This window comes from Myotis nattereri (assembly GCF_964212035.1).
Source record: "Myotis nattereri genome assembly, chromosome: 5".
Classification (NCBI taxonomy): domain Eukaryota; kingdom Metazoa; phylum Chordata; class Mammalia; order Chiroptera; family Vespertilionidae; genus Myotis; species Myotis nattereri.
This window is the reverse complement of record NC_138080.1, coordinates 66,211,883-66,239,518: the sequence shown is the minus strand read 5'-3', so window position 1 is coordinate 66,239,518 and position 27,636 is coordinate 66,211,883. Positions and strand designations below refer to the sequence as shown.

At 39.8% G+C, this 27,636-nt stretch overlaps 1 pseudogene across 1 annotated transcript; it reads left to right on the top strand.

The window, feature by feature from the left end:
* Positions 1 to 16,482: 16,482 nt before the first annotated feature.
* On the top strand, positions 16,483 to 27,227 carry LOC308519236 (large ribosomal subunit protein eL8-like; annotated as a pseudogene). The gene is made up of 3 exons: positions 16,483 to 16,595; positions 19,052 to 19,744; positions 27,138 to 27,227. The product of its transcript is annotated as a large ribosomal subunit protein eL8-like (transcript).
* Positions 27,228 to 27,636: the final 409 nt, after the last annotated feature.

The following is a 27,636-nucleotide window of genomic DNA, read 5'->3' as shown; positions in this document are numbered from 1 at the left end:
TTTTGCTATATGGAAGTTTTTTAGTTTGATATAGTCCCATTCATTTATTTTTGCCTTTACTTCCATTGTCTTTAGGGTCAAGTGCCGGGGTCCACCCCCAGCAGGTCCAGGGGTCCCCAAAGGCGTAGACGGAGTCGGCGAAGAAGGAATGACACGGAGACAGCGTTCAGTTGATCAGCAGCCTAGCCAGGATCTCCAGCCAGGATCTCCAGCCAAGTTCTGGTCTGGATCTCCAGAGAGGTTCTGCTTAGGATCTCCAGCCAGGTTCTGTGTCCATGTTCTCTTGCTAGGTTCTCCAGGCGGGTTCTGTAGCCATGTTCCCTCGCTAGGTTCTGTCTCTAGGTTCTGAGGCCAGTTTCTGTCCAGGATCTTTTGCCAAGTTCTCTCCAGCGAAGTTCTTCTGTCTCTAGAGAACGTTCTGTGTAGGTTCTGTGCCTAGGTTCTGTCTCTCTTTCTGTGTCTTGCTGTCTTGTTACATCTGTATTTATACCAGTTGATTCAATCCTATCAATCTCTAATACAAAGGTTAGGGCGTTTCTTATCTCCATTCCAGGGAGTAAAGATTATGTAGCTTAAGCATGATTGTTTGTAGTTAAAGTGATTAATTACCCGCCTGGCACTTAGTTAAGGGGTTTTATTCCCTCCCTAACTTCAGGGGAAAATCCCTACCTCGGGAAACAACCTTTCTCAGAGACCTTGGTTAAAACACATAGTGCCAAGAAGGTGAGCAAATATATTAAGAACAGTATGTCATATAAGCCAGGTCCCTTGAAACAGCAAGCATGGACCGGCTCCCGGCAAATTCCCCCTTTTTTAATTTTGAAAAGCAGGCATTAAAAAGAAAAACTCCAAATGCTCTCTTGTATCCATTTTAAGAGTAGGATTGACACTTTCCGCTATTACCTGAGGCCTGATCTATCACCCCAGGGAGAGCTTGCCAATCCTGCACTTTCCCAGGGTGGAAAGGCTGCAGTGGGGTTAAGGATAAGGCTCCTTGGGCCTACCTCCTCCCATGCCTTTACATTTACCTTTCCTTCCTCAGAAAAGCATGGACATACTTCTTGTATAAAACGTTCTGTCTGACTGGGAGTAACCTTAATTCCTCTGCTAGCAAGCATATGTGTTAAAAGATCAATCCAGAGTCTTATTTCTTTAGACTCAGTATGGCACATCTTCTTAATCTAAAGTTCAATACAGAGTCTTCTTTCTTTGGACTCAGTATGGCACATCTTCTCAATCTAAGAATCAATACAGAGTCTTCTTTCTTTGGACTCAGTATGGCACATCTTCTCAATCTAAGTTCTGTACTATCCACCTTCTTACCCTATTTATCCTCTATAGGGGGGTCTGTAGCACCCTGGTGGAGTCCTATCCGTCCCAAGTGTGGGGGTTTCCAAGGGGGGGGGGGCTTACCTAGGGGAATCCTGTTCCAGGGATTCCCAAAGGTGTGGACGGAGTCGGCGAAGAAGGAATGACACGGAGACAGTGTTCAGTTGATCAGCAGCCTAGCCAGGATCTCCAGCCAGGATCTCCAGCCAAGTTCTGGTCTGGATCTCCAGAGAGGTTCTGCTTAGGATCTCCAGCCAGGTTCTGTGTCCATGTTCTCTTGCTAGGTTCTCCAGGCGGGTTCTGTAGCCATGTTCCCTCGCTAGGTTCTGTCTCTAGGTTCTGAGGCCAGTTTCTGTCCAGGATCTTTTGCCATGTTCTCTCCAGCGAAGTTCTTCTGTCTCTAGAGAACATTCTGTGTAGGTTCTGTGCCTAGGTTCTGTCTCTCTCTCTGTGTCTTGCTGTCTTGTTACATCTGTATGTATACCAGTTGATTCAATCCTATCAATCTCTATTACAAAGGTTAGGGCGCCTCAGAACCTAGAGACAGAACCTAGCGAGAGAACATGGCAAAAGATCCTGGACTGAACCTGACTACAGAAATTGGCAAGAGAACCTGACTAGAACCTGGTGACTGAACCTGGCTGGAGAACCTGGACAGAACCTGGCTGGAGAACCTAGCGAGGGAACATGGCTACAGAACCTGGCTGGAGAACCTGGAGAACCTGGCTGGAGAACCTAGTAAGAGACCATGGACACAGAACCTGGCTGGAGATCCTAAACAGAACCTCGCTGGAGATCCAGACCAGAACTTGGCTGGAGATCCTGGCTAGGCTGCTGATCAACTGAACGCTGTCTCCGTGTCATTCCTTCTTCGCCGACTCCGTCTACGCCTTTGGGGACCCCTGGACCTGCTGGGGTTGGAGCCCGGCATATGGCGCCCGAACAGGGACCCCTAGGTAAGCGCCCGCACTCAGGACGGATAGGACTCCACCGTAGGAAGAGGGTGGATAGTCTTCGCCAACTCCGTCCACACCTTTGGGAACTCCTGGAACAGGATTCCCCTAGGTAAGCGCCCCCCCCCCCCCCATTGAGAACCCCACACTCGGGACGGATAGGACTCCACCAGGGTACTGCAGACCCCCCCTACAGAGGATAAGTAGGGTAAGAAGGTGGATAGGACAGAACTTAGATTGAGAAGATGTGCCATACTGAGTCCAAAGAAAGAAGACTCTGTATTGATCTTTAGATTAAGAAGATGTGCCATACTGAGTCTAAAGAAATAAGACTCTGGATTGATCTTTTAACACATATGCTTGCTAGCAGAGGAATTAAGGTTACTCCTAGTCAGACAGAACATTTTATACAAGAAGTATGTCCATGCTTTTCTGAGGAAGGAAAGGTAAATGTAAAGGCATGGGAGGAGGTAGGCCCAAGGAGCCTTATCCTTAACCCCACTGCAGCCTTTCCACCCTGGGAAAGTGCAGGATTGGCAAGCTCTCCCTGGGGTGATAGATCAGGCCTCAGGTAATAGCGGAAAGTGTCAATCCTACTCTTAAAATGGATACAAGAGAGCATTTGGAGTTTTTCTTTTTAATGCCTGCTTTTCAAAATTAAAAAAGGGGGAATTTGCCGGGAGCCGGTCCATGCTTGCTGTTTCAAGGGACCTGGCATATATGGCATACTGTTCTTAATATGTTTGCTCACCTTCTTGGCACTATGTGTTTTAACCAAGGTCTCTGAGAAAGGTTGTTTCCCCAGGTTGGGATTTTCCCCTGAAGTTAGGGAGGGAATAAAACCTCTTAACTAAGTGCCAGGCGGGTAATTAATCACTTTAACTATGAACAATCATGCTTAAGCTACATAATCTTTACTCCCTGGAATGGAGATAAGAAACGCCCTAACCTTTGTAATAGAGATTGATAGGATTGAATCAACTGGTATAAACACAGATGTAACAAGACAGCAAGAGACAGAGAGAGAGACAGAAATTGGCACAGAACCTACACAGAACGCTCTCTACAGACAGAAGAACTTCTCTGGAGAGAACATGGCAAAAGATCCTGGACAGAAACTGGCCTCAGAACCTAGCGAGAGAACATGGCAAAAGATCCTGGACTGAACCTGACTACAGAAATTGGCAAGAGAACCTGACTAGAACCTGGTGACTGAACCTGGCTAGAGAACCTGGACAGAACCTGGCTGGAGAACCTAGCGAGGGAACATGGCTACAGAACCTGGCTGGAGAATCTGGAGAACCTAGCAAGAGAACATGGACACAGAACCTTTCTGGAGATCCTAACCAGAACTTCGCTGGAGATCCAGACCAGAACTTGGCCGGAGATCCTGGCTAGAGATCCTGGATAGGCTGCTGATCAACTGAACGCTGCCTCCGTGTCGTTCCTTCTTTGCCGACTCCGTCCACACCTTTGGGGGCCCCTGGACCCGCTGGGGTTGGACCCCGGCAGTCAAGATCATGAAATATTCTCTACCACCAAGGTCCATAAGTTTGGTACCTATGTTTTCTTCTATAGAACTTACTGTTTCTGGTCTTTTATTTATCGGTTTGATCCATTTTAAGTCAACTTTTGTACATGGGACAAACTGTAATCCAGTTTCATTCTTTTGAATGTGGCTTTCCAATTTTCCCAGCACCATTTATTGAAGAGTCTATCTTTAGTCCACTGTGTGTTTCTGGCTCCTTTGTTGAAAATTATCTGCCCCGTATGTGCAATTTTATATCTGGGCTCTCTCTTCTGTTCCACTGATCTGTGTGTCTATTTCTCTGCCAATACCATTCTGTTTTAATTATCATAGTTCTGTAGTATAATTTTTAGTGTGATACCTCCAGCTTTGTTCTTTTTTCTCAGGATTGCTGTGGCTATCTAGGGTCTTCTGTGATTCCAAACAAATCTGATGATTTCTTGTTCTATTTCTTTAAAAACTAACATTGGGATTTTTATGGGAATTGCATTAAATCTGTATATTACTTGGTATAAAATATGGGCATTTTAACAATGTTGAATCTTCCAATCCATGAACATGCGATATTTTTCCATTTTGTTGTGTCTTTTGCAATCTATCTTAATAATGCTCTATAATTTTTATCATATAGGTCTTTCATGTTCTTTGTTAATTTTATTCTTAGGTATTGTGTTGTTGCAATTGTAAAAGGAAATGTGAAATGTGTGTGTGTGTGTGTGTGTGTGTGTGTGTGTGTGTGTGTTTGTTTTCTTTTACTGAAGTTTCATTGTTAATATACAAGAGGTAGTAGAGCCAATAGATATATGAAAAGATGTTCAACCTTGCTATCAATTAGGGAAATGCAAATCAAAACAATGAGATGCCACCTCACACCTGTTAGAATGGCTATTATCAACAAGACATGTAATAACAAGTGTTGGGAATGTTATGGAGAAAAGGGAACTCTCATTCACTGCTGGTGGGAATGTAGACTGGTACTACCACTGTGGAAAGCAGTCTGGCAATTCCTCAAAAAATTAAGAATAGAGCTACAATATGACCCAGCAATCTCTCTCCTGGGAATATACCTCCCCAAAATCAAAATCATATATTCACAAAGATATATTTACTCCTATGTTCATTGCAGCATTATTCATGGCGGCCAAGACATGGAAACAATCAAAGTGTCTGATAGAGGTCTGGATAAAGAAGATGTGGTACATGTACACATTGGAGTAGTACTCAGCCATAAAAAAGGATGAAATCACACCATTTGTAATAACATGGATGGACCTTGAGAATATTATGCTAAGTGAAATAAGTGAGTCAGAGAAAGCTAAGAACCATATGATTTCACACATATGTGGGATATAAAACTGAAACTCATCGACAGAGGGAAGGAAGTAGGTGGTAAAGGGGCCTAATATACGGTGACAGCAGAAAATTTGACTTTGGATGTGCACTATGCAGATCTTATAATATAGAAACTCAAACATGAAACTTATATGATCACAGTAACCAAAGTCAAAATTACAATAACTGTAATTTAAAAAAAAGAATATGGAAAGACATGATGAAAGCAATATCTGAGAGCAACTCCAGAACTGAGTTGATCCTTACTAGAACTACAATATATTTGCTTTTATTTTAAGGTGTGACTTCCCCCTATGCCTTCACTTCCTTTTTTTCTGCAGTGGATAGTCCATTTCATTCTCTATATTCATTCCTTGCATACATTTTCAATTTCTTGTTCTTCTCTCATATTTGCTAATAGATAAGCCCTAGATATTTCACTAGATTATCACAGCTTTCCAATCCACAAGTTAAGCGGGATTTCTCTAACTCCAAATTCATTATCATTAACTTCAAAGGAGTCCTTTTGTAGTCAGGGTACATTTCCTTAATCCAGGGTTTCTCAACGTTGGCAATTTGGCCAGATATTTCTTTGTTGGGAGAGGAGGGCTGGCCTTTGCTTTGAGGCTATTTAGCATCATCCCTGATGTCTACCAACCAGATGTCAGTTAGGGAACTACTTTATAGAAACGATATCAAACTGTGTAAAATGTAAGTTGTATGTCATCCTTTCCACGAACTATACAGGACAGGGCATATGAATATAAGGAAGAAAAAAATCTTTCTACCGTAGTCTCTCTGAATTGGTACACAACAGACTACACGTCTCTTGTATGAGTTTTCTACCAGCTAAAATAACTGTGTAATCACATACTAAAATGAGTAAAATCGGGGCTAGAAATGAAATAAATTTTTCCTAGAACTACTGTTATATTTGTCATTATAAATTTTACTCAGACACAAACTCTGAGGCTCACAGAATGAGTGATTTTCCCATGACCAAATAATTTTCAAAAAAGTGAAGGCAAGATTTGACTACCTGTTTTTTTCTGCTACATTACTCCACTTACCATAGAAGATCCCCTCCCCAGCATCTTTTAACTCTTAGTATAGTAAGCCCTGTTTCAGACATACTAGGCTACATTATGCTGCAATGTGACACAGCTCTAAATTTAGTGACTGTCAAAAAAGGTAATTCTCATCCTCTCTACTTATCTACAGGGATCTGCCTATCACTTTACTCTTCACTGTGTTTTTCCAGGACCCGGGTCGATGGAGCAGCTCTCTTAAGAGCATTTTCTTATCGCCACGGCAGAGCAGAAAGAAAACATATCAACCATGAACTGGCTCTTCAGGTTTCTGTTCAGAAGTGACAAATGTCACATTTCACTGCCCGAGCAAGTCATCTAGTGATGCCTGAGATGAACGATTGGTATGTATTATCATCTCACGGAAAGTGGTGCTGAATATTTTAATATTTTGAACGCATAGTCTGCCAGGGAATCACTACAGGAATTACAGCCTCAGAAAATATGCACTGGAAGAAACCATAAAATAATACAGAGTGATTGAATCCATGAATACCACATAGTGAAATTGAAGAAGACTTTCAGGGTGATAATTGCAGACTGTAATCAGAAGGAGCAAGTCTGATAGTTTGGGGACAATTCTCTGACTCAGAAATGGGAACAATGTTAAAAAGCTAAGAACTTCCCAGACAAGCTTTAAAAATGTGAAGTAGAGCCCTGACTGGTTTGGCTCAGTGGCTAGAGCGTTGGCCTACGGGTTGAAGGGTCCCGGGTTTGATTCCGGTCAAGGGCATGTACCTTGGTTGCAGGCACATCCCCAGTAGGGGGTGTGAAGGAGGCAGCTGATCGATGTTTCTCTCTCATCGATATTTCTAACTCTCTATCCCTCTCCCTTCCTCTCTGCAAAAAATCAATAAAATATATTTAAAAAAAGGTGAAGTAGATAACAAAATATAATAATTTAATGATGCAAATATATGGCTGACAGTAGGAGGAAGATTGCAAAGCAATATAATGGTCATACTGTAAAGGTTTGTAGACCTGACGTTTAAGAACACAAACAGCTGTTATCCATTAACAAACGCATCAAAACAATCAATATTTACCCTTAAGGCCTGTCCTTTCTAGATCTAAAAATGAAACCTTTCCTACCCCCCTGCCGTTTAGACACAAAGGAAAGTCACTGAACTCAAGTTTCCCTGAATGTGTCTCCTTTCCCAACGCGGTTTTCTATTGCTCATCATTCAGAGCGCCTGCCAGACCACTTGGACTCTGAATCCAGGGGCAACACAGATGTCTGTGTGCCACGGAACAGCTTTCCGGCGAAATAATGTCTCAGGCAAAAAAGGGAAACTGACATCTAGCATGCTGATAAAAATAGAAGGCTTTTTATTCATCAAATAAATACAATTTGAAGCAAGTAGCCTTTTAAAAATATCCATCTATTTTTTTTTTTTTTCTTGAACGGGTCACCATATATCATGACAGAAAATTGTACACTTCCTTTCGAGATGATTTTGCACTTTGTCCCTTCCATATACCAAAGATGTATCTTTCTAAATTTAGAAGGCCTGGTATATTTTACAAAGGATTTGTCATATTGTGTGTTTTCGCCTTCCCCTTTGTGATCCTTGAAAACCTTGTTGTTATTGTTTCAATTGCAATTAACAGAACTTAGCAGCAAGCAAAAAAATCACATTTGCACATCACTGTTGATTGCATTAAAAAGACAGCATATTCATTTCACCACTGTTAGCACACGTGTAGAGCTCCTATGCACCAGGTGGGCATAATTAGATTGGACTGTGTTTTGGCTGACAAATTATTTCCTATCCACTGCATAATGTCTCTGCAGCATCCTCATAGAAATAAAAAGTAATATTATTGAGAAGGTTCTGGAAAATATTTGATAGGCAACTATGGTTTGGTTTATGCAAATATAGCTTTAAAACTCCAACATTCTAGGGCCATGTAATTAAGGAGAGCAAAAACTGTCTTGATGAGAAAATTTTCTAAAAACAGCCATTGAAATAAAACAAAAAGATAAATTTAATCTTGATAATTGATTTAGTGAATTGTTCTCTTTCATTGGAAGGTTTGCAAATCATTTCAACAGAAAAGCAGTTACTTAGTAACAGAGCTGATATAAATAATAATTGATTTTATATTAACCCATCCAACTGGCCCATTTATTGTATTTGTAATGCAAGCAAGAATCATTTGTTTCAATAATTCCTCATACAAGTAAGAAGATGAGAAGACATAGAAAGGAATTCTTATTTTTTTTTTAAAAAGAAGAAGAAAGCAAAACACAAATACCTCTGAAAGTCAATAGAAATAAAATTTGAAACTACAAGTGAATTGTTACTATTTATACAAGTAGAGAATAAGATAAAATGCAAAAAAAAATTTCACAGTCAATATTTGAGCATATTGATAGACATAAATGGAAATGGTTTTCATAGTCATCTGGTTACAACTGGCTCTCAATAACCATTGTTGAAACTTAACTTTCAATGAAACTTTGAACTGGTTATAAAAGTCCCCCTTTGCAGAAATGTTATGTTTCATAAATGTAAATATCATGTTATAATTCTATCAATCATGTTGAAAAATCAAATCAATATTTTTGTTGTTTTTGTTTATGATCTTTTTTATTGTTTAAAGTATTACAAATAGTAGTGCATATGTCTCCTTTTTCCCCCCCGTTGACTTCCCCCGGCCGACCCCACCCCCTGGCACATGCCCTCATGCCCCTAGTGTCTGTGTCCATTGGTTATGCTTATATGCATGCATACAAGTCCTTTGGTTGAACTCTAACCCCTTCCAACCCTCGCCTGCCTTCCCGCTGAAGTTTGACAGTTTATTCAATGCTTCTTTGTTCATCAGTTTATGATGTTCTAAGTGAGATCATGTGATATTTATCTTCCTCTGACTGGCTTATTTTGCTTAGCATAATGCTCTCCAAATCAATATTTTCTTGGTTATACTTTTTGTGCCATTTAAAAGTACAAATATGCATTGCACCTAGTTTTATGTGAGAAAATTAACTAATTGATCACACTAATAGCAGATTAAATAAAGTAAAAATGCAATATTAACAGTTATAAAGTTACAATGTATATTACTAAAGTGCCCAGATAAAAAAATATTTCAGATAAATATATTTTATAACCAATCATCAAGTTAATAAATATGTTTAATGATATTAATCATAATTTTTTAGAAAATAAAGACATTGTGGAAAATGACATTATAATTAAAAAAGCAAGCATGAGAGAGTTATTCCAGAAATAATGGAAAATAATCTTAAAAAGTAATTATTATGGCAAGTTACTGGAAAAACTGATTTATAAGTCTAAATCAAATAATTTTTAGAGTGCTGAAGACATTTTAATAATCATGGATTTTGTAATAATAACTTACATGTTACATTGTTTCTAAAGCTATCAAATAATTTTATAATTATAGAAAGATCAATGAAAGTGGATACTGATCTTCATTTGACTTTCTTCCAAATAAGCCCTAATAAAATGGCTTTTGTGAAAGTAATTTACTTGGTTGATGATGCCAACAAGCAAAAGCGAGGAATTAGAGATGTGAGGCAAGACTGGGGAGAAGTTAACAAAGGCTGTATTGATGTGGGAGGTATTGCTGTGGGTGAATGGCCTCAATTCTGCTGAGATGTTCTGAGAACGAGCATTGTAGTTCTCATGCTTGAAGACGCTAGTGATGTTACCTTTTCCCTGTCTCCCACCGTCCTCCTCCACTGGTCCCGGATGTCACTCCACTGCGTGGGCCAAGCTCCACTGGAGACAAAGCTGCTGCTGATGCAGCTAAACTCCCATAGGCTGAGGACTGTGGCTGTGTATGTGTGTGTGTGTGTGTTGGGCGGAGGGGCGGTGTGTGGAGCGGTAAGCACACACACATCTGCTACCATATCTATAGAAGGGATTCATAAGGACAATTTAGCCCTGACCGGTTTGGCTCAGTGGATAGAGCATCGGCCTGCGGACTCAAGGGTCCCAGGTTCGATTCCGGTCAAGGGCATGTACCTTGGTTGTGGGCATATCCCCAGTAGGGAGTGTGCAGGAGGCAGCTGATAGATGTTTCTCTCGCATTGATGTTTCTAACTCTCTATCCCTCTCCCTTCCTCTATGTAAAACATCATTAAAATATATTTTTTTTAAAAAAAGAACAATTTAAAGTTTTTGGTTATTACATAAAACTTAGTGTTGTTCATGAAAAAATTGAAAGTGAAAAAAAGTGGTTTCCTATATTTCATAAACGTATATTTTAGTCCATACTGTATATAACCAAATTAACTACTGTTTTAGTACATATTAAATAAATTATCACACAATTTTTTACCTAGCATTAAATGCATCTAATTTGTTTCAAAAGTTTATGAAATTGACTTCCCTACTATTTCTCAGTATTTTTTTTTTCTCTCAATCACCTACAGCCACTGAAATTCAGACCGCATCATTTTCCAATTAGAATATCATCATCTCTGCTTTGCATTTTCCCCTGCGTTTAGTCTTCCTCTTTGTAATATCATTGTACTTCATGCTCTCAGAGACTTAGGAAATATTAACCATAAGAATGTAACACTCCACTTTTATCACGCTATGGTTTTTCAGTGCTTTCAAGATGGCATCTAACATGTAACCCTTTCTCATCTGACCCATACCGACTTTTTCTATGTATTCCCTTATCACTTCCTTTTCATGTTTCCCACAAGTATCGTAAGTGGTCCAGCATTGGGAGCAGACTGTTGAAAAGCCTCAGCCACCTGGCAGACAGAAACAGGTTGAGGTTGTGAGCCTGGCAGGTAATTATTGAGAAATATTTATTCGGAGAAATCTGCTGGCCTTCTATAAATCTCATACTCTTTTCAAATAGGAGGGTTTGGGGATTCCTTCACCTCACTTCAAGCCAAATGAGAACAGCATTAATGGACCATTTAGGAAGTCAAGTTGGAGGGTGACAATGAGTAGGTGTCTGATTCCAAGCCAGGACATTGAGAAAACAAGAGATGGCCTGCTAGTGGACTGGGAGGTGGGCAGAGAAGAGCTGTTGCGAAGTTTTCTGACTGCATTTTGACAAAGGATATGCAAGGAGCAGTCCCAGCCTGAGAGAACTATGAACCCCAATACAAAGATTATATAAGGTGGGCTAGAATTTGATGGGGAGTGCTAGGCAGAGATCAATGAATCACTCATACTAGTGAAAGGCAGCTAAGAGCTCTTCAGCAATTGACAACTCTTAAAAAGTCATTAAGCTACCCTCAGAAGAGATATTTAAATACTTATGGGGCCAGAGATTACAAGGGGATGTGGAAATAATGCTTGCTAAAAGTAATTTTTATGCTTCTCTTACATCTCCTTTCTCTCCAAAGACCAACCCCAATGAAGTCAGAAAGCTCACCTCACAAGCTGACAGAGGAGACCAGGTGGAAACAAAAGGCTGACCACATCCCTGTCATGACCACAGATGGCCCACTAGGGACAGGCTAACACTGTTGCATGGGAGTGGACATTCTAATGATTAAATGAAACACATTTAGTGACTTAAGGCAAATACAGCAATCTTGATTACATAAAAGTAACCTTAAAAGTCATGAGGCTTACTTGAGTTTTCTTCTCATAACAGAAAATATTCTTTTGATTAAATACATTTCTAAACAAAACAAAGTTACTCGTAACTACACACATGAGCCTTGTTTCTTAGATACCAATGTATAACTTTCATACAGCACAAAAGGAGGCAGTTATAATTTATTATGATCTGTAAGAATATTTTTCACTTACTAACATTATTTGATCTTGTTTTGTCTTAAATAACTTGCCATTATTTAATAACTAGGGGCCAGTGCATGAATTCGTGAACCTTGAAAGGAACTGTGGGCCACTAGGCTGCAGTGGGCACAGGGGTGGGTCTCAGCTCATCCTCTGTGCCACTGTCCGGCCCCTCCTGGCGTGACCCCAGGTCCCCTGTCTGCCAGCAGTCCCACTCTCGCTGCCACCACTCCCACACGCTGACGTTGTAGAGCGACTGGGGCTGGCACCAGCAGTGGGTACAGGTGCAGGTGCGAGCAAGGCCAGTGCCGGCAGCGGGTGCGAGTGGCAGCTCCAGTGACTGTAGCGGTTGCAAGCAGGGCCGTCACCAGCAGTGAGTGGGAGAAGCAGCTGCCTTCCCTGATCATCCCTCAAGAGCAGAGGGATATGGAGAAGCCCTGAGGGGTGATCAGGGCTGGCAGCTGCCGCTTACACCCACTGAGGGCGCCGAGTGATCGGGGCTGGTGCCAGGCGGTGGCAGTGGGTGTGAATACCGGGTGGGACTGCGTCGTGCGGGAGCAAAGAATTTTCAGTAATCACCAGAGGCTCCCCCGATAACAGCGACAGGCGCCCTGCCTTGGTCTGGCGCCCCCACTCACCTGCTCCACCACCCTGCCGCGGCTGATGCCGCCATGTTCCACACGTGCCCCCTGTTGGTCAGCACATGTCATAGTGACCGGTTGTTCAGTTGTTAGGTTGTTCCGCTGTTCGGTCTATTTGCATATTACGGTTTTCTATATATAGATGTGAGTTGCCAGTTCAGATTTCCGGAGTTTGAATCCTGCTCCTTGTTTTGTCAAATGTGTGGTTATTAGGAACTTATGAACTTTATAAGCCTCAATTTCACTATATCTTAAGTGGAGATAAGATAGCATCTATTCCATTATGAGATATGAATGATTGAATTACTAAGTACAGTAATTGTCCAGTACAGTGGGTTCTAAATGTTGCTATTATTATCGATGTTCTATTTGTTTTATAAACTAAAGTTACAGCATTCTTTTTACACATTTCTTTGAACTCCTACAAATTTTTTTCATTTCCCTCAAATCAGCAATTTGCAATATTATATAGACACTAGAGCCCCAGCCACAAAATCACGTGGCCCAGCCCACCCACACGGGCTCGCCCACCCACCTGCTGCCCTGCCACGCTTGCAGCCCCACCCACCCACCACCCCACCTGCCCACTGGCAACCAGTCTAGCTGCAATCGGAGCCTATGGGCCACAGGGGAGGGACCGAGAGGTGCTCCATGCACTTCATGGTGACCGGTCGTTTGATTGTTCTGGCGTTATGGCGTTAGGGCCACTGGCTTTTTATAATATAGATGAATGCTCAATGTCAAAAAATTATAGCAGCAGCTAAATGTGTAGAGTGGTGATTTCCTAGATATCTTAGGAGTCCAATGATATAAATGAGCACACTATTTTCATACCTGTCATTCGTTTCAGGACTCTGTCCCTGTTGGTCATCTGCACAAGGATGTGGCTAATATCCAATGCTTCAATTTCAACTTTCTTAAATAAAAATGCACGTGTAAAACACCAATACAAAGCTAGAGAGTTGAGGATGTATTAGTGTGATTGTCTGATCAATTCCTTCAGTGTTGCTGAAACTGGGCCTCATTCTTAGGTTTCACTCCCAGGGAGTATCTATGGTGTCTTGACAAAAGACCTGATATGCAGGGCACACCTAAATGTATATGTGCACTAGACTCTACTATTTTCTCCACTGTGGAGAGGTAAATAAGCTCATAAAGCTTTGTCTCTGGTCTGAGCTTTGTAAGTAGGGAGTGAGTGGGTCATGAGATGTCTTCTGTTTTCTGTTCTCAGAATTTCTGTTTTAAGGCCTAAGTGTAAATATTATAGGGATTAATGTTATTAAAGCAATGTAAGTTAGAGAGTTTAAAAAATCTGAATTGCTGTTGCTGTTATCATTGTTGGTTTTTATATGCAATTTAGACTTCATCTAAAATATTCAGAGAATATATAAATGAATAAATATCATAATGTTTCCTATAAAATTATCATTTCAACACTTCCAACATTTCAATGCAATTTTGTTCTGATCTTCTTGTCATATGCTATTTTCTGAAATTAACAATGTTTTTGTATTCTCAAACAAAACTAGGAATAAAACCTTTAAAATAAGAGGACATTAGTATTTTTATGAATGGTTAGAAAGCAACTCTTTAAAACAAATTTTGTCAACAATGATTTCTTTTAGAGAGTCAAAATCAATTTTAAATACTCAACCCAAAATCTCAGACATACTCTATTCTCTACACATCCATGTGCTGCAGAGAAATATGCTCTTTATATTTTCTGTTCTATGAGGTTAGTAAAGCTCAAAGGTCAATGCCCTCAATTTCATAATTTCTTTTTTCATATTATCCAACGTTGAAGCTATGCGGCAAGTATTTTTCTTATTTAATTGAGTGGTGCAAAATAGATTTCCTCCAGAATAGTAATTTTAATGTAATAGTCTTAAGGAATTGTATCTTTCATGTTGTGATATTTTAAGTTAATTTTTGAAGTATAAGAAGAGTGGCAAGTTATACTTTAACAAAAATATGCTATCTCCATATGTGGACATTCCCAAAGTCTGACAACAAAGTGTACATTTCAAAAGAAATTTTAATGAGTATATGTAAAAAGTTACTGGCCATTATAAATTAGATTATGACATTATTGAATATTATTATAATTTATATTGAGAAAAATAATGAATTACAATTAACACATAAAAATATATTATTTTCTAAATGTCAAAAACCACTTGGCCCTAGCCGGTTTGGCTCAGTGGATAGAGCATCAGCCTGTGGGTCTGGTCAAGTGCACATGCGGGCTTGATCCCAGTGTGGGGTGTGCAGGAGGCAGCCGATCAATGATTCTCTCTCATCATTGATGTTTCTATCTCGTTTTCCCTTTCCCTTCCTCTCTGAAATCAATAAAAATATATAAAAACCACTTGCAAGCACATAAATCATATTAGAGAAAACATTTTTTCAAAATATAATCTAGCTTAAAAATATAGTATTCCTCTAGTTAACCTAGTTTAAAAGTATAGTATTTCTCATGAATAAGTTTTTATTATACTTTTTCATATATTCATCTCTATGTTACTTCATAATAATTCTAACAGTGGCTAAAAATGCTAATTACATAATAATTATTGTATAAAAAGCCATTTCAACTTAAACCATTTTTCATATAAAAATATTTATGAAACACAATAAGTTTTAACAGCACATATTATCCTTAAAGAAAACTTCAAATTATCAATTTAACACCACTTAGAATCTTATTCACTGAAGGCACCAATATCCTAAAGTTAACATAAATAACATCATATGTTTATTTAATATATGTTGTACTTAGCAATTTAAAAATCCTCACATTTCTGATTCTTTTAAATACCAAGAAGTGATCTTGTTTTTTTGTTGCAATTCACTGCCTCTTGCAATCACATAGGAAACATTTTGTCTACTCTCTAGTATCCATAGAATTACAAATGCTGAGAAATAACTGTCTTCTTGGACCATATTTGTCCAATGAGAATTTTGAGAAATTTATATTATTATAAAACTTAAGCATTTAGTGGTATTAAAATATATATTATTTACTTAAATAACATGCTTTTTAAACTTTAGATTAACAAAATGTATCTGTACATATTTATGTAATACTAGAGGCCTGGTGCATGAATTCATGCATGGGTGGGGTCCCTCAGCCTGGCCAGTGATTAGGTCCGATCGGGACCAGGGGGAGAAACCACAGGAGGTTGACTGGCCGCCCCCACCCCCCATTGGAGCCCATCAGGAGGGGGGATGGTTGGCTGGGGGGAGGGACCACAGGAGGTTGGCCTGCCGTGCCCTCCCCCCCATTGGAGCCGATCAGGGCTGGCCAGCCGGCTGGGGGAGATTGGTTGTGGGAGGGCACTGACCACCAGGGGGCAGCTCCTGAGTTGAGCATCTTCACCCTGGTGGTCAGTGTGTGTCATAGCGACTGGTTGTTCGGTCATTCAGTCATTTGGTTGTAATGGTCACTTAGGCTTTTATATATATAGATATGCATTAATATATGTAATATATGCATTCATACATACTTTAAAGCAATAAGATGATTCTATCTCGCCATTAAATTTAATGGCTACTTATTCATATGCTTTCCATCTAAAGATATTCCCAAAAAGTTAAGTGCATCATATGATATATCAGATTCAATAACTTTAGAGCCAGATGCCTATGTCCACTGCCAGAAATGATGCATTCTGCACATCTAAAAGGCACAAAAGTGAATTAGAGACTGCTGCTAGGCTAAGAGGTAAGTGTGAGTCCCATACAAGTTTAAAGTCAGCTAATACAAAACAATTTGAAGCACAAAAACAATTTCATTGGATTATTTAAAACCCAAATCTAGGAGTTCGCATACATATTTTGCACAATCCCCTTTCCTTCCCACCACCAAAGATGCCAAAGAGAAAGAAGTGTAAGAGGAAGGAGGTAGCTCAGGCCCCTACTGTCCTGAAGAAGCAGGAGGCCAAGAAGGTGTTCAATCCCCTATTTGATAAAAGGCCTCCCATGTTATCTGCCTCGCTGAACACCTGGGCCCAACACTGTAATCAACCATGCTGAATACCTGGGGACCCATGTAATCACCCACCCTGAACACTTTGGGCCTTCCCTGTAACCTACCATGCTAAACACCTGACCTGACCCCACCCTGTAATCCACCACCCTAACCACCTAGGGCCCCCTTGTAATCAGCCTTGCTGAACACCTGGGGTACCTCTGTAATCCACCAGGCAGAACACCTGGACTTCCCCAGTAATCCACCAGGCAGAACACCTAGGACCACCCTGGAATCAACCACACTGAACACCTGAGAACCCCTGTAATCCACCACCCTATCAGGGGCCCTCCTGTAATAAACCTCACTGAACACCTGGAGCCCCTCTGTAATCCACCACCTTGAACACCTGGAGCCTTCCCTGTAATCCACAACTCTGATCACCTGAGGCCCCCTGTAATCAACCTCCCTGAACACCTGGGGCTCCTCTATAATCCACCATGCTGAACACTTGGGCCTCCCCTGCAATCTTTTTTTTTAAATACATTTTATTGATTTTTTACAGAGAGGAAGGGAGAGGAATAGAGAGTTAGAAACATCGATGAGAGAGAAACATTGATCAGCTGCCTCCTACACACCCCCCACTGGGATGTGCCCACAACCAAGGTACATGCCCTTGACTGGAATCAAACCTGGGACCTTTCAGTCTGCAGGCTGACGCTCTATCCACTGAGCCAAACCAGTCAGGGCCTCCCCTGTAATCTTGCATGCTGAATACATGGGGCCTCCCTTATATTCCACCACCCTGATCACCTGGGGCCTCCCATATAATCCTAGATGTTAAATACCTGAGTCTACCTTGTAATTCACCAACCTGAAAACCTAGGGCAGTGGTTCTCAACCTTGGCTGCACATTAGAATCACCTGGGAATCTTTTTAAAATCCTGATTTTCTTATGGGGTGGGACCACAACACTAGTAACAAAAACAAATTTCTAGAGGATGAGGCCCAGAAATCAGGATTTTAAAAAGATTCCCAGGTGATTCTAATGTGCAGCCAAGGTTGAGAACCACTGACTTAGGGTCTCCCCTATATTCCAGAATGCTTAACACCTGGGACTCCCCTGTAATCCACCATGCTGAACACCTAGGCCCTCCCCAATAATCCACCACCCTGATCACCTGGGGCCTCCAATATAATCCACCACTCTTAACACCTGAAATTCCCCTGTAATCTACCACCCTGATTACCTGGGACCCCCTGGAATCAACCACAGTGAACACCTGGGGACCCCTGTAATCCACCACCCTGGCCATTGAGGGCCCGCCTGTAATCAACTTTGCAGAACACCTGGAGCTCCTCTGTAACCCACCATGCTGAACACCTAGTGCCTCTCCTGTAATCCACCATGCTGAACACCTTGGGCCATCCCTATAATCGACTACCCTGATCACCTGGGGCCCCCTAAAATCAACCTCCCTGAACATATGGGGCCCCTGGAATCCACAATTCTCACCACTGGGGGCCCCCCGTAATCTACCTCGAAGAACACCTGGGTCCCCTCTGTAATCCACCATGCTGAACACCTGGAACCTCCCCTCTAATCCACCACACTGATCAGCTGGGGCTCCCCAGTAATCAACCACCTTGAATACCAGGGACCACCAAGTAATCCACCACCTTAAACACTGTGGCTTCCCCTGTAATCCTGCACCCTGATCCCCTGTCCACCACTCTGGTCACCTGGGGATTCCTGTAATCAACCACGCTGAATACCTGGTAAGCCCTGTGTTCACCACCCTATAACACATGGGACCTTCCCTACAATCAACCATGCTGACCATTTGGGGCCTCTCCAGTAATCAACCTCTCTGAAAACCTGTGGCCCCTCAGTAATCAATCATGCTCAACAACTGGGAACCTCTGAAATTCACAACCCTGATCACCTGTGGCTGCCCTGTAATGAATTTCGCTGGACACCTGGGGTGCATCTGTAATCGACCATGTTGAACACCTGGGCCTCGTTTGTAATCCACCAGGCAGAACACTTGTTCCTCTCCTATAATCCACCATGCTGATCACTTAGGGCTCCCCTATAATAGACATTGCTGAACACCTATGGCCCCTCAGTAATCACTCATACTGAACACCTGGGTACCCTGTAATCCATCACCCTGACCACCTGTGGCCGCCCTGTAATCAACCTAGATGAACACCTGGAGCCTCTCTGTACTCCACCATCCTGAACACCTGGGGCCTCCCTTATAATCCACCAAGTTGGAAACCTGGGACCTCCCCTGTAATCCACCACCCTGATCACCTGGGACCCTCCTGTAATCAACCCTGCTGAACACCTGGGACCGCTGTAATCCACCACCCTGAACATCTGGGGCCTCACCTCTAATCCACCAACTGAACACCTGGAGCCCAGCTGTTATCCACCACCCTGACCACCTGGGGCTCACTTGTAATCACCCTTGGAGAGGACATCCAGCCCCAAAGGGACCTCACTCCTTTGTCTAGGGCCCCCAACACATTAGGCTGCAACAGCAAAGGACTAGTCTCTATGAGCAGCTCAAAGTTCCTCCTGCCATTAACCAGTTCACTCAGGCCTTGACCACCAGCTGGCTACTTTCTGCTGAAGCTGGCGCACAAGTACAGACCTGAGACAAAGCAAGAGAAGAAGCAGAGGTAATGTTGGCCCAGGCTGAGAAAAAAGCTGCCAGCAAAAAGGATGTCTAACCAAGGGGCCACCTGTCCTTCGAGCAGGGGTGAACACAGTCACCACCCTAGTGGGGAGCAAGAAGGCCCAGCTGTTGGTGATAGCCCATGGCGTGGACCCAGGGAGCTGGGGGTCTCCCTGCCTGCCCTTTGCCAGGAGATGAGGGTTCCAATCGCCAGGCTGGGGCATCTTGTCCACAAGAAGACCTGAACCACCGTTGCCTTCACACAGGTTAACTAGGAAGACAAGGGAGCTCTGGCTAAGCTGGTGGAGGCTATTCCGGGCCAACTACAAGGACAGATATGATGAGATCCACCGCCACTGGGGAGGCAGCGTCCTGGGTCCAAAGTCGGTGGGTGTCTCACATTGCCAAGCTGGAAAAGGCCAAGGCTAAGGAACTGGACACTAAGCTGGGCTCAGGGTGCACTGTTGAGTTTTCTGTACATAAAAGTAATAAATATTCTCTTTCAGCAAATAAAATGAAACAAACAAAAAAACACCCAAAGTCTATATCATGCAAGAAGCATTTGCTTATTTTCATATGACTCTGAAAGGGTATCTCTAATAAAAATCATCTTTAATAAATGAATGTTTTGTTGTGACATACCTGTGCATGTCTTGAATGTTCTGGAACTCAAATTTTACTCATATTCATGCTAAAATAATGCAATGAACACTTCATGGTTGATTCACAAAAAATAATTTATAATAAAACAAATTCACCGATATTTAGCAGACACAATTTGGAAAAAAAAACCTAAATATATTTTTGCCTTACCTTTAAGAGAAAAAAGTCTTCCATCATAGGAGTTATGACTTACAATGTTAATAATAATAAAGATTATTATTTTACTGACTTTGTTTTTAGTAGAAAAATGCCTCTGAGACAGTGTTTCCTCCCCTGGATCTTGACCTAATTGGACAATTTGATGTGAGCTCATATTTGTGGTCTGATAGGGCTTTCAAAGGAGCCAATTATGTGTTTTCCACCACAATATTGCAGCCGTACAGCTTTTTCTGGAACTCTTGTACCTTTTCTGCTGTAAATATTAAGTTAAGTTCGGCTCTTTGGGACAAAACATTTCTTCTGTGACTGTTATTGCTGCTGATAGTGGGAAGATTGCCAGCAGAATCTGTTTTAAAGAAATAGGAAAATATTTTTTCCTAGAACTGATTGCATTTTATTTCATAATGCACTAAACAAAGTTTAACTAACACTAGAGAATTGCAGGTAGCTTACTATAGAAGAAATAGAAAAATCCTTTCTATCACAAATGAAAACTTCTAAACATCATTACTGTGAGTCTAAAAATAGAGATGCCGGCCGATAAGGGAAACCAATACTTCTAAAGTTGCTCTGGTTTGTATATGAGTGTGTCTGATGAAGGCAGAACAAATATCCATGTGAGAAAATCCCATCTTCAGTATAATCCTTTAGAATATTCAAGGTAGCAGAAAAACTGCAAAGCTGCTATCCAAGATAAGACAGGAATGAGCTTTCTGTGCTCACATTTCATTCCCAATAGGATCTGGTTCCCTGAGGCTCAGATGTAGACCTGACCTCAGCCAAAGATGAGATGTACAAAATCTTTGCATTCATTCAGATCTTTTGTGAAAAATGAAAGGAGTTATAGGAACTTTTGATATGGTAAAAAAAAAAAAAAAAAAAAAAAGAACGGAGGTGTTCTCCATGTTAGATAATTGTGCATTATATTTCAAACTCTTTTCTTTTTTATTAGTTTTGTTGTATTAAACATTCTGGGATGAGACTTTCAGAGTTTCAGAATTGTTTTTTTTTTTTACAGTGCAATTTAATATAATCCATTTTAAAAGAAAATATAATAAAATAATTATTAGATGAAAAGTGCTTTTTTTAATAATATAAGAATATAACCAGTACTTTTTGTAAAAATAATGGCAGAAGGTGCCAATTAATTTCTTTTAAATAAAAATGTAAGAGGTATGAAACAACTTTGGAGAATAAAATAACAAATTTCAAATAATTGTTAAGAGTTGCATGAAAGAAACTTGTCCTGACAAATAAATATATGCAAAATGCCCCCTACATCAGTGATGGCGAACCTCTGACACGCGTGTCAGAGGTGACAGGCAAACTCATTTTTTTTGGGTGATTTTTCTTTGTTAAATGGCATTTTAATATATAAAATAAATATCAAAAATATAAGTCTTTGTTTTACTATGGTTGCAAATATCAAAAAATTTCTATATGTGACATGGCACCAGAGTTAAGTTAGGGTTTTTCACAATGCTGACACGCCGAGCTCAAAAGGTTCGCCATCACTGGCCTACATTGTGTTTATGTTTTGATACTTCTACTACATTAGATTTGCCATGGGTTAAGGCACCTCTGCACAAAAGTTCAAAATATTGACTGACATGCATCAAAGGTAGAAATTGTTTATGTTTCACTATTTAGTACATGGATAAAAGTGCTCTTGAGTTTTTCATAGGGATATTTAATATCATTGTATTGTTTGGTAATTCTCTAGCAAGGGTTAAAGTTAAATTTCAAATACATTTCAAAGTAGTTGGATACTTTTTTGTTAAATAGTTTGGACTCCTTCCTTCATGAATCTCTTTCATTAGAATGGGCTCTTTCCTATCCCTAAGGTGAGTATGTTAATTCATTCATTTTCCATCTTTGAAGTTAGCTTCTGTTCAGGAGCACACAAATGGAGCAATTCATATGGTTTTAGAGGAAATAAATATACTAAACTCAGGTATCTCATTAAATGCTCCAGAAAGGTTAAAAAAATGTATGACATAAAAATGTGTTTCCCTTGGTTAAAGATTAATCCTGCATTTTTATTTGTACAGAAAAATGTTAAAGGTGCATGGGATTCCAGGGGTGGGCAAACTTTTTGACTCGAGGGCCACAATGGGTTCTTAAACTGGACCGGAGGGCCGGAACAAAAGCATGGATGGAGTGTTTGTGTGAACTAATATAAATTCAAAGTAAACATCATTACATAAAAGGGCACGGTCTTTTTTTTTTTTAGTTTTATTCATTTCAAACGGGCCAGATCCGGCCTGTGGGCCGTAGTTTGCCCACGGCTGGATTAGACTGCCTGAGTGCTAGCTGAAATAGACTATTTAGGAATTCTATACTTATTGGAAATAAACTAACTATCCTAAAAGTCATTTTCAGCATTTGAATGTGTGAATAATAACAGTGTGTACCTTAAAGTGATGCTAAAAAAATAAGCAAAATAATCCAAAGGAATATGCATAGTGTCTTCAACATTCTAGATATATCAATACATTATTAACATTAATAACATTATCCCACTATCTTGATTATTATTCTTAATTATTCATTATATTTTCACCATAACAGTCATACATTACAGTTCTACTATAGAATTATTATAATTAGCATTACTCCATTCACAATTTATAGCATTAGCATTCAGTGAAAAATCACCCTGTGATCATATCTGAAAATATGTTCCTGTGTCTGAGACTTTTATGGCACAAAAACGTGGATTATGCTATTCTGTCTGCTCTTGCCTACAATCAAAAGGTGGAGAATAAAGGTGAGAATCTTTAAAGAGCTAGGAAATATTGGAATATCAACTGCACATCACTAATTAGAGTCTGTCAGATAGTCTGTACTTTATAAAAAAAATACGACATACAGATTTATTTATTTATTTTTAAATATATTATATTAATTTTTTACAGAGACGAAGGGAGCGGGATAGAGGCTTAGAAACATTGATGAGAGAAAAACATTGATCAGCTGCTTCCTGCACAGCCCCTACTGGGGATGTGCCTGCAACCAAGGTACATGCCCTTGACCGGAATCGAAACTGGGACCTTTCAGTCTGCAGGCTGATACTCTATCCACTGAGCCAAACCAGTTAGGGCCCACATACGGATTTAAAATTTCAATATTTTTCTAGCTGAGAGGTTAAAAAGAAATTTGTGACATTAAATTGACATATTATGGGAAGAAAAATAAAATAAATTATCTACTACCCCATCTAATAAACCAGGGAAAGAACAACAAATTAAATCCAAATAAGTGAGTATCAACAAATGAGCAAATAAGAAAAACAAACTCATAGACACAGACAACACTATGGTGGTTACCAGAGGGAAGGGGGTGTGGATAGTAAAAACTAAAGCGAGTCAGCCCTAGAAGGTTTGGCTCAGTAGATAGAGTGTTAGCCTAAGGACAGAAAGATCCCAGCTTTGATTCTAATCAAGGGCACATGCCTAGGTTTTGGCTCAATCCCCAGTAGGGGGCGTGCAGGAGGCAGCCAATCAATGATTCACTTTCATCATTGATGTTTCTCTCTCTCTCCCTTTCCCTTCCTCTCTGAAATCAATAAAAATATGTTTTAAAAAAAAGTACAGGGGGTCAAATATATGGTGATGGAAGATTTGACTTAGGGTGGTAAACACACAATGCAATATACAGGTGATATATCATAGAAATATTGAAACCTACATAATCTTATTAATCAGTTTCACGTCCCCCCCCCAAAAAAAAAAAAAAAATTAAAAGCTGTCATAGTGCACACAGCTAGGCTTTTGTGCTATCCTGTTTAACATAAACATTTTCAAAGTTCATTAACGTCAAACAAGGCCACTCTATAGCCATGAAGATTCAAGAAAAATATTAGGTTATTTCACAAACAATGCAAAAACACAGACAAAGTCATGAATATTGTCAAAATCATAAAAATGAATAAATATTCCTGTGTGCTGGTTAATATGAATGACAACTGCTACTTTTCCACTCACAGCTGTAGCCTTGCTTCATTCCTCATGGATATTCTGTCATCTTCATCCTCAAGTTGCTAAAAACCCTAAGTTATTCATTGTCACAGAAAGGCTGTTGTTATGTTTAGAGGGATCTATAATTGTCTGCATACAGGAGAAAATGTGCCATAAAAAATATCTTCTAGTGTTTCATTATTCCAATATAAAACTATACCTTGGAAGATACTTTTTAGTGCGTTGTAATACCTCTAAATAGAGTTATGTTCTTTTCTTGTAAGGCAGAATGATTTAGTTGAGGACACTACCTGGTGTTTAAGATGCTCTTATACCCGTTTCTACTTAAATATACTGATATTCATCTTTTTGACATGGATTCTCCAGTTTAAATATAGCTCTAATAACATTTGATTCTTACCAAGTTGCCAAGAATAATATGAAGAATAATTAAATAAAAGATGTGCTTTCCTTGCCTGAGAGTCACGACAATACTGTAATATTTGGAATCGCTGGGGTTTGAGAGCTAGGGAGAAGAGCTCTTAGGTGCAGTCATTTTAAATGATTTATCTCTCTGTGTCCATTTGCGATTTTGATACAACCTGGACAGCAGGATGGATATTATAAAACATTAAAGCATCTGGAACTAGACCAAACTGTAACGGAAGGAAATTGCCTATTCTTATGGAGCGGATTTTATGCTAGTTTTTTTTTTTTAATATAAGTAAAGCACTCAGGAGACAATGGCATGGCTCTAAAATATTTTAAAAGTATAGATTAATCTATAAAATGCCACTTCTGGATGAAAAGTCCTAGGCCAAACAAAAGTACACTTTAGGATTCCACTTTTAAGCTCTAATAGAAAAGAGAGACTTTTAAAATAATGGGCACAAATAAAACTGTGCTATTAAGTACTTATCCTCTTCAGCTTGAAACACACATCAACCTTCCCCAGGAAGAAAAAAAGGCCATTTTAACCAAGGATGAGTCGTTCACTCAACACCACTGCACTGTGAGGAACCTGGGGACACAAAACAATATCCATCTTCCCCAAAGATTTGTGTTTACTCCAGGGGACGTGCATTCTTTTTATAACCAAGAAGAGGAAAAACGAGTATTATTGTTAACAGACTAAATAAAAAAACACTGGAATTCTAATTACTTTCAGATAAAAGTAATTGTTTTCTGACATTGGATCAATCAGCACGTTTGAGTACGTATTTTCACACACTACGGACAAAAAATAGAGTTAGCTGCATATTTTTGCTTTTGTCCATACATATCAATGTTTGAAAATACTGAATGGGAGTGAGTGTGTGTGTGTGTGTGTGTGTGTGTGCGCGCACACACACACTTGTGCATGCATACACACAGAAATCTGAACTACCAAAATTTTAATATCTCAATTTTAAAAATCATTTAAAAGGCTGTGGCAACCTCTATTTGCTTCAGCTGTGTTATGTTATTCTTTTGCTTTTCCTGACAGCTTTCCTCTCACATTGTCGCTAGCTTTAATTAAGTTTTCTCCTTCGACCTGAATGAAAACAAAAAAATTGCAGGCTCAGTAAATTTTCTCAGTGTGCACACAGTTTGATCAGTTACTGCCTAGTGTCTATTAATAAAGGTTTCACTGCTCTTGATTATTTTTATTGTTCCTGATTAGTAATTAGTAGGTCAAACATATGGATTAAATGCTCCTGTGCAATGATTCCTAAACCTCTTGGGACTGTAATAATTTCCTGAAATACCTATTAAAAATGCAGGGTCAGTGTTTTTAGGGTAGACAATGAAACAGATACTACAGGGGCAAAGCCTGGTAATATGTATTTTAACCATAATTCTCGGGTTTTACCTAGGGCTTTGATAGAAATTCAGATTCTCAGAGCCCCACTCCAACCTACTAACTCAGAACCTGCATATTAAAAAGATATCAAGAGAAACCATATACCCCTTAAATTTTTTAAAAAATATATTTTATTGATTTTTTATAGAGAGGAAGGGAGAGAGATAGAGAGTTAGAAACATCGAAGAGAGAGAAACATCGATCAGCTGCCTCCAGCACATCTCCTACTGGGAATGTGCCCGCAACCCAGGTACATGCCCTTGACCGAAATCGAACCTGGGACCTTTCAGTCCGCAGGCCCACGCTCTATCCACTGAGCCAAACCGGTTTTGGAACCCCTTAAATTTTAAGAAATAGTCTTTATCACATTCTTTCACTACTGTTAGAAGAATGAAACCTTTTAAGGTCTTCCATGCTGAAGTACCTTTATTCTCAGTTTACAAATCAGAAAATTAAGAGCCAGACATATGATGATGGCAATGAAATGGGTCTTGATATTTAGTTTCCTACACTCATCATCTTCAAAGATGTTTTTGTTTATTTTACAAAGTTCTCTGTCTGGACTCTAATGTTCACAGACATCCACAATATAGTATTGATCACCATTTTCATGTCTATTATGTCCTGACTCTTATGTGCTCATTTTTCATGCACTGATTCCCTTAAGTATCATATTGAACTCCATGTGATAGCCATTTTAAATCCCTCATCATTCAAAAGTGTATCACACATACCAGTATTTGATTATAAGGTCTTAGCAACAGACGAACACAACCCATTAACACAACCCAATGAAATCCTTAAAACCATTTGAAGTGTTATTCAGTTCTAATTTGTCCAGTGTAGTCTCTAACCATTTAGCAAGAACAGATTCCTATCTCTCTGAATCTCCTTTGTCTGAGTTTGAGTTCCTCACTTGTCTGAGTCTCCTATTGCTACTGTAACAAATAACCACAAATTATGTGGCTTAAAACAACACCAATTTTTCTCTCACTGTACGGGAGGTCAAAAGTGTAAGCTCATGGGCCAACAGGGATGTGTTTTTGTTATTGTTGTTGTTTTGTGTGTGTGTGTGCATGTGTGTGTGTGTGTGTGTGTGTGTATGTTTTCTGGAGGCTTCAGAGACTATAACATTTCCTCAAAAAATTAAGAATAGAGCTACCATATGATCTAGAAACCCCTGTTCTGGGTATCTACTCCAAAAATTTGAAGATGCTTATTCATAAAGTTATATGTACCCCTAGATTCACTGCAGTATTATCTTCAATAGCCAAGATATGGAAACAACCTATGTGTCTTTGGACAGAAAATTGAATAAAGAAGATGTGACATAGCCTAGCCGGTGTGGCTCAGTGGTTGAATGTCAACCTAGGAACCAGGAGGTCATGGTATGACTCTTGGTCAGGGCACATGCCCAGAGTTGTAGGCTCAATCCCCAGTAGGGGGCATGCAGGAGGCAGCCAATCAATGACTTTCTCTCATCATTGATGTTTCTATCTCCCTCTCCCTCTCCCTTCATCTCTGAAGTCAATAAAAATACATTTTACTTTAAAAATTTTAAAAATAAAAACAGGTACTCAAGGTTGAAGTGATACAAATATTTTTATGTTTAATATTTTAAATATTCCTACAAAGTATATTTCACTCACAATTAATTTTCTTTTGCTGTCAAGCTTCATCAAGAAGCTGAGCACTCCATTTCAGTTCTGAAATCTTCTTAGATTTCTATCCCATTCAAGAATC